General features: G+C 42.9%; 1 long non-coding RNA gene across 1 annotated transcript; it reads right to left on the reverse strand.

The window, feature by feature from the left end:
- Positions 1-994: 994 nt before the first annotated feature.
- LOC138153807 (uncharacterized) lies at positions 995-7,865 on the reverse strand. Its single transcript, XR_011166456.1, has 3 exons — positions 7,184-7,865; positions 4,920-5,053; positions 995-1,230 (listed from the first exon to the last, which is right to left on the reverse strand). It is a non-coding gene; the product is annotated as an uncharacterized lncRNA (long non-coding RNA).
- Positions 7,866-8,071: the final 206 nt, after the last annotated feature.

Genomic DNA, 8,071 nt, shown 5'->3' on the forward strand with positions numbered 1-8,071 from the left:
CACTATACAGTGGTTGCCATGGTCAGACAACCTCTGCATTATTATGCAATATTCAGTTCTAAGAGTCACATTTTAGGAAATATGTTGATAAATTGCAGAGTATCCAGGGGATAGTGATCAAAATAGTGAAAGACCTTGAGATTATGCCATAGAATGGAAAGAAATGGAAGAGAAGCTTGACCCCAGGGAAGAATTAAAAATACATACCTCTTCCTCCCCCCCCCCACCTTTTTATGGAGGTGAGGAACTTGGGATGGTTGTTTTTCTTTTTGTTTTTTTTTTTTGCTGAACTGATAAGAACTTTTGAAATAAAGATGTGGGTGTTTAACTGACATAGGCTATTTGAGAGCATGTAAGTACTTTAACCTTAGAATTTGTTGTCTAAAATTACCTTACATGTATGCATCTTCTATGGACCTAGTTACATGTTGATTCCCCCAATAGAATGTAAGTTCTTTGAAGGCAGGGCCTATTTCTGCATTTCTTTGTAGCTCCAGCACTTATTACAGTGCCTGGCACATAAAACAGCACTTAATAAATTGATCAAAAGTTGATTGATCAACTTTTGGGTCGTCTCTTTTTTCACCTTTGTTATGAAGGAAGTCTCTCAGAGAGAGGAGTGGAAGGAGTCATTCCAAAAAATTGGTGATGTACAACTAGAAATATTGAAGCACAGTGGACCAAATTTGCTGACCTTCTTGAATCAAGAAAATCTGTGCTGAAGTCCTGCCTCTGACACATCCTGATTGTGTGACCCTGGACCAGTCATTTAACATATCAAATAGACTAAAAGTTGTAGAATGTTGCCCGGCTGCATTGGTGGGGGGGGTGCTTCCTCCTCTCAAGTTCCCTATATCATCTGGGAGGAGAGGGAGAAACAATTATAACAACTCCAAGATATCAATGAAAATAAGATTTTTTTAAAAAAGAAGTGAGGCTATTTAGCCCAGAAGAACTAAACATGAAAAGAAGGAAAAACAAGAATCATGAAAAGTGTCCTCAAGCATTTTAAATCAGTTGACCACATGTTAAAATCCATATATTTATAAATATAATAAGTGGACAGCCAGAGTCCAACAGCGGTACTCCTGAAGTATTAGGAAGAAGGCTTCCAGCATGTTTCCTGTGGTGAAACTTGGGGAGGATATGAATGAGGGCTCCATGGATGGATTGAGATTTGCACCATCGAAGAGAATTCCCAAATCAAGAAGATTATAGGTCCTGAGCATCCTGTGAAAGAGAAATTAAGTAAATTCATCTTGGTCCCAGAAAGCAGAACTAAGAGCAATCAGTGCAAGCTGGAATGACTTTAGGCTTGCTACAAGGAAAAACTTTTAACAATTAGGGCTACCCAAAAAATGGATTGAACTACCTCTTTTTCCCCCCAATTTAAAAAAAGTATTTATTTAATATTTTATTTTCCCCAATTACATGTAAAATAATTTTTAACATTTGGGTCTTTTTATTTTGAGTTTCAAATTTTCTCCTTTCTCTTTCTCCTCATTGAGAAGGCAAATAATTTGATATTGGTTATATATGTCATGCAAAACATTTCCATATTAGTCATAATATGTGAAAGAAAACATAGACCAAGAAAAAAAAAGAAAAAGAAAGAAATTTTAAAAATATGCTTCAATATGCATTCAGACTCCATCAGTTCTTTCTCTGGAGATGGATAGTATTTTTTATCATAAGTCCTTTGGAATTGTCTTGGAACATTGTATTACTGAAAATAGATAAGTCAACCAGAGTTGATCATAGTACCATATTGCTATTACCAGGTACAATGTTCTCTTGGTTCTGTTCATTTCACTTTGCATCAGTTCATAGAAATATTTTCATGTTTTTCTGAGAGCATCCTGCTCGTCATATCATATAGCACAATAGTATTCCATCACAATCACATACCACAACTTGCTCAGTCATTCCCCAATTGATGGACATCCCCTCAATTTCCAATTCTTTGCCACCACTAAAAGTGCTGCTATAAATGTTTTTTTGTACTTATAAGTCCTTTTTTCTTTCTGTTGTTATCTCTTTGGTAAAGCAGCAGTATTTCTTGGTCAAAGGGTATATGCATGACTTTATAAGCCTTTAGGCATAGCTCCAAATTGCTCTCCAAAATGGTTGTCTTCTTTCACAACTTCACCAACAGTGCATTAGTGTCTCAATTTTCTCACATCCCCTCCCACATTTGTAATTTTCCTTTTCTTTTATATTAGCCAATCTGATAGGTGAGGGGTGTGTTCCCCTTACTACCATTCTCCAAGCAAAGACTAGAACAACACCTGTCTGGTTGGTTGTAGTAGCGATTCATATTCAGGTATGGATTGGATTGGATGGCCTGTAAGGTCCATTGCTACTCTGACACTTTCTCCTTTCTTCTGTTCTGTGCATTCTGAGACAAGAAGTAATGCTTGAACTAGGGGACGGACTCAGGAGCAATGTTTCTAACCTCTCCCGATTTCCTCCACTTCCTGCCATCAGTCAGAAGATATCATCAGTCTGCTTCCACGTTCCAGATAATCTCCATTTATTTCTCAAACTTCCAAGGAGAGTGGGATCTTACAATGACTCAGTCTCAGGCACCAGTCAATGAACTAGGCATTGTCATCTACCGTTTATGTATGCTTCCTGGCCCCCTACCAATGAGATCAAGCAAGCAAACTTCAATTCTTTATTAAATTTTGGATCACAAGTCATGTATCAGGTGCAGAGATATAAAAATGAAAATTAAACAGTCCCTGCTCTCAAGGAGTTTACATTTAATTTGGAGAAACAAGCTATACACACATACAGAATAAATACAAAATAAAAACAAGGTGTTGTTCATCCTTTGTTTTCCAAGAGGACCAATGACATCACAGGGTGATGTCTTGACTCTAAAGTAAATTGGATTTCAGTGAGGCAGAGTTGCACAAAGTCTTCACCCTCACTCTCTTTTCCAGTCATAGAAGTTCAGTGTTGGGACAACAGACAAGACAATTGGTGATGGCCTGGGATATAGTGGATGACCTTGGTGGCTTTAATGTCTGACCAAGCTCTAAGCACTCCACAGTACCTGCTTCAGCCACCTTCATGGTCATTGGAACAAATTGTTCTCTCTTGACATCCCCCTAACTCATCCATGAGTGTGAGGCCTGTTAGTTATCTTTAACCTGGTTTACCCCATCTGGCCAAGATAGTTTTACTGGGGTGTGACTGCTGTCCATGCTACAATTTCTTGGAGCCACAGGCGAGAGCCAAGTGGCCACCAAAGGTGGATGAGTAGCCCTGAAAAGGATTCAGCAAGCCTTCATACCAGAGGTGCAAGTCTTCTCTGAACACTCCCATAGACCCCCAATACAAGGAAGTTAGGGAAGAAGAGTACTAGTGCTTAGGTAGGTCAGGAAAAGCTTGGAGTGCATGGTGGTACTTGAGCTGCATCTTAAAAGAAGGGAGGAATTCTGTGAGGTAGAAGTGAGGATTGGCAAAGAATTAGAAATCAAGGGGATGCCCATCGATTGGGGAATGGCTTAACAAGTTGCGGTATATGAATGTAATGGAATACTATCGTGCTATAAGAAATGAGGAGCAGACAGACTTCATAACAACCTGGAGAGACTTATATAAACTGATGCTGAGTGAGGAGAGCAGAGCCAGAACTTTGTACACAATTACAGACACATTATATGTGTGACAACTAACTTTGATAGACTGGGCTTCTCTCAGCAACGCAAGTTATAAGACAACTCCAAAAGACTGATGATGGAAAGGGATATCCACATCCAGAGAAAAGGACTACAGATTCTGAATGCAGATTGAAGCAAACTACTTGTTCTCTTTCTTTTGTGTTCTGTTGCATTTTGTTCCTTCTTCCTCCTTGTTCAATCCATTGGTTGTAATTCTTCTTTACAACTTGACTAATGTTTAATGTGAAAGTATTTGCAGAACCTTTATCAGATTGCATGCCTCCATGGGGCAGAGGGGGAGAAAATTTGGAACTCAAGGGATTGTGGAACTGAATGTTGTAAACTAAAAGTAAATAAATAATTTAAAAAGTGAGGAGTGGAGATAGAGGTGGAGTACATTCTAGCCATGGGGAATACAGAGCAAAGGCTACAAGATTGGAGAAGGGGTGCCATGTGTGAGGAATACACAGAAGGTCAGTTTGGCTCAACTGTAAAGTGTAGGAAGGAAAGCAATGTATAGTAATGAGATTGGAAAGATAGGTTGGGGCCAAGTCATGAAGGACTTTAAAAAACCAGAGGAGTTTTGATGCTAGAAGCAATAGGGAGCCACTAGAGTTTCTTTCTTTCTTTTTTTTTTTTTTAAAGCAATCGGGGTTAAGTAACTTGCTCAAGGTTACACGGCCAGTTATTTCTGGGTGTGGTGCTGAGTGTCTGAGCCTGGGATTCGATCTCCAGGTCGTCCCAACACTGGAGCCGGTGCTCTTACTCGCTGAGCCACCTGGCCTCCCCTAACCACTAGAGTTTCTTGAACAAGGGAGTAATGTGGTGAGATCTGCAGTGAAGGGGAATCACTTTGACAGCCTTGGGAAGAATGGAATGGAGTGGGGAGAGAGTTGGGGCAAGGACAGCAATTAGGAGGCCATTATAATAGCCTAGGTGAGGGGATGACACAACAGGCTGACCTCCCACCCTCCAGCTGCACAATTGTTCAGCAGGCACTTGTCAAGCCCTGACTATGTGCCAGGAAGGCAAACAAAGCCTTCCAATGAAACTTTGTTCTTCTAGAGACACAGATAGAGAGACCTGACCTAGGGCAGGTGTTATAGTTCTCTTCCCTGACAGGTATAAAGTGGGATTCAGAGAAAGCCAAGCAGAGGCAGAAGTAAGTAAACAATCTGCTTTGCCCAAGTCAGTCTGATGTGGCTCCCCTAGCACATTGTGGGGTCCTAATACTGGACAGCCTCTCACCAATAGTGGAGATGCCCTCCCTGCTGGTTATAGCACTTGCTAGGTGGGCAGCCTCTGCCTTCGATTCTCACAGCTGATCAGTAGCACTCCACAGCCAGGCTTGGTCCTGACAGTGACAGGACCTACTTTTATGCCTACAAAAAAAGAAAGGGATTGAGTTATTTGTACGCATTGAGGGTACAAATGGACATCAGTTTAATTTTCATGTTTCTGGATGATGGGGAAAACAATATGCTAGTGATAGCTCCTTTTATCTTCTTCTTTGTTCAAAGGAATTGAAGATCTTTATAGAAAGCTAAAAGGTTAAGAAGGAAGATATATGGGAGACTTAAAGATTCCTAATTGGTCAGGGATTGCAAAAAAAAACAAATGAGTTTGAGGCCAGATTTCCAAAATGAGCCAAATCCAGATCAGCATGTGGGGTATGCTGGAACAAAATATACTCCTTGAGGGAGCTGGGAAGAGAGTGTTTTCCTAGCCCAGAAGGGATTATGAGAGCCAAGCTAGGCCAGAAAAACTTCAATTTAAGATTAGGTTAGAAGACAATGAAACACATTCTTCTGTCAGAGAGCTAAGAGACTACTAGGGCATTTTCAGATGTGGTCACTGCATTACGTTTTTCCTAAAAACTTTCTTATATGTGAGGCTTCAGTTTCATTTTCAGAAATGAATGTGTTATAGAAACAAACTTTTTTTTTTTCAAAATAAGGATTAGTTTAAAAAGCTTGTTTACCACTCATGGGGGTATCAGGAGGTATAGTGAAATTAGCACTGAATTTAGAGTCAAAGGACCTAGGGATGAAACTGATTTATTACCAGGGTGACCTTGAGCAAGTCATAACCTTTCTGGATCTGTTTCCTCCTTTGTTGAATAAGGGGGCTGGATTAACTGACCTCTGAGGTCCCTCTATACTCTAAAACCATAATTACAATAGCAATAATGACAAACATTTACACAGGACTTTAGGTTTTGCAAAGTGCTTTATACATGTTTCTTGATCCTCAACCCTTTGAAATAGGTGCTATTATTCTATCCATTTTAGAGATGAGGAGACTGGAACTTGATGAGGTTAAATGACTTTGCCCAGGGTCACATAACTAGTATCTAAGAAAGGATTCAAACTCAGGTCTTCAATGATCTTTTGCATATACTTCTAATTACCTTTCTGAAACTACTTTCCTTTGTGCATAAATCTTGGACTTCCTCCCCCACTTTTTTGTCTGCAGGAGTAAAAAGGGGAAAAGGAAGGAGAAGGGCCAAGTTAGGTCATCCAGATACCTGGGCAGTGGCCAGGAAAGAGAGAAAGGTCAATAGTGATCAAGAGATCATTAGAAAGCTAAAGCAGCTCCAGAGAGCAGGAGTTTGGTTGCCGGACCCAGGGCTTTATTTAGATAGCAGGGAACTTTAAACAATAGTAAAAGAAGAAAGCCCTGAGGCCATGGGTGAGTGTTTGGTTGGATCTGGGAAGGAGCTAGAATTCCCTGACCCTTCACACCTTCTCCAACAGTTTTGAGGAATGACAGCTGAATGCCTGCAATAGTCATTCTGTAGATTTTAATTGTCCCCATTTTACTTTTGAGGTGCTGGGGGAAGAGATAAAGACCTGGTGCCTGACCTCTAAGAGCTTACAGTCTAACGGAGAGATAAGGCCTAAACTCCAGGATCTAGAACACCACGCAGTGTATCTAACTCAGTCATTACTTTTCCCCACAGGCCTTTTTCCGGGGGTAGGATGTGTTAAGTGACATGTGGGTGGTACTGTCAATACTGGCAGGAGACTGTGGAGGGAGAAAGCCCTTCCGACTGGCTAGGGGATCCACCCCATCCAAAGAGAGTAGTAGGGGTTAGAGCCGGAAGGCTGAACCGCCCACCTGCTGCCTCTTCGGTCAAATGAAAACAATCGCATCTCTTCCACGTTCTTCCAACTCTCCCTCCCCGCCCAACCCCACTCCCACCCCCACCCCACCCCCAGTTCTAACACCCTATGTGCCTCGGCCTCTGGAGGCTCTGGATAGGGAATTAAGGAGAAACCAGGCAATAAAGTGGAAGGGTAGGCCAGGCAAGCAGAGAGCAGAAGGCCCAACCGAAAGACGAAGAGGGAGGCCCAACAATCCGAGGGAGGGGGAAGCCCAGCATAGCAGCTCCAGGCTGGGAGAAGCCGACAGGCATTCAGGCAGGCGGGTAGGCCCGGCAGCAGGCGGTCCCTCTCGGCTGCAGAGATAACACACACATGCACAGAAGAGACCCGCGTGGATAAGCTTACCTGATAAAGGCGCAGCCCGATAAGGGCTGCCCTATCGCCCAATTCATCTTGTTCGCCGAACCACAGGAGCTCGCGATAAGGGGATTGGGCGCTGACTGCAGCTGCCCGCGCCCACGAGGGAGGCTTTCCTGCGGGGATGTGTGTGTGTGTGTGTGTGTGTGTGTGTGTGTGTGTGTGTGTGAGTGAGAGAGAGACAGGGAGAGACAGAGATAGAGAGAGAGAGACAGTGTGTGTGTGTGTGTGTGTGTGAGAGAGAGAGAGAGACAGAGAGAGAGAGACAGAGAGAGAGAGAGAGACAGAGAGAGAGAGAGAGAGAGACAGAGAGAGAGAGAGAGACAGAGAGAGAGACAGAGAGACAGAGAGAGAGAGAGACAGAGAGAGAGAGACAGAGAGACAGAGAGACAGAGAGAGAGAGAGAGAGAGACAGAGAGAGAGACAGAGACAGAGACAGAGAGAGACAGAGACAGAGACAGACAGAGATAGAGAGAGACAGGGAGAGACACAGAGAGAGAGAGAGAGAGACAGTGTGTGTGTGTGTGTGTGTGTGTGTGTGTGTGTGTGTCTTATTATCAACAATGTTTAGGAGCTTGGGGATAAAGAGCCCCGACGCAGAGGACCGTGAGCTGACGCGATCAGCTCCTGTCTCCCCTTCCCATCCCCACCCCCAATGCTATTTTGCATCTTGCATCCTGAGGAGGCTGGTTTGGTGCTTCCGGGTGAGTTCCGCAGGAAGGCGATTAGGGAATCAGAGATTAGGAGATTCGACACTGGGAAGAACCGACTAGTTGCCAGGTTTTGCGTTTTTCCTGAGCTAGATTTGGCCAAGGGGAAATGAACTGTCTCCCTCTTATAGGACACCTCACCCTCGAAGGGGCCCTTTTTCTAGGC

Source organism: Petaurus breviceps, unplaced genomic scaffold, assembly GCF_028583685.1.
Source record: "Petaurus breviceps papuanus isolate PSGF00001 unplaced genomic scaffold, PetGlider_PUasm1.0 91023, whole genome shotgun sequence".
Lineage (NCBI taxonomy): Eukaryota > Metazoa > Chordata > Mammalia > Diprotodontia > Petauridae > Petaurus > Petaurus breviceps.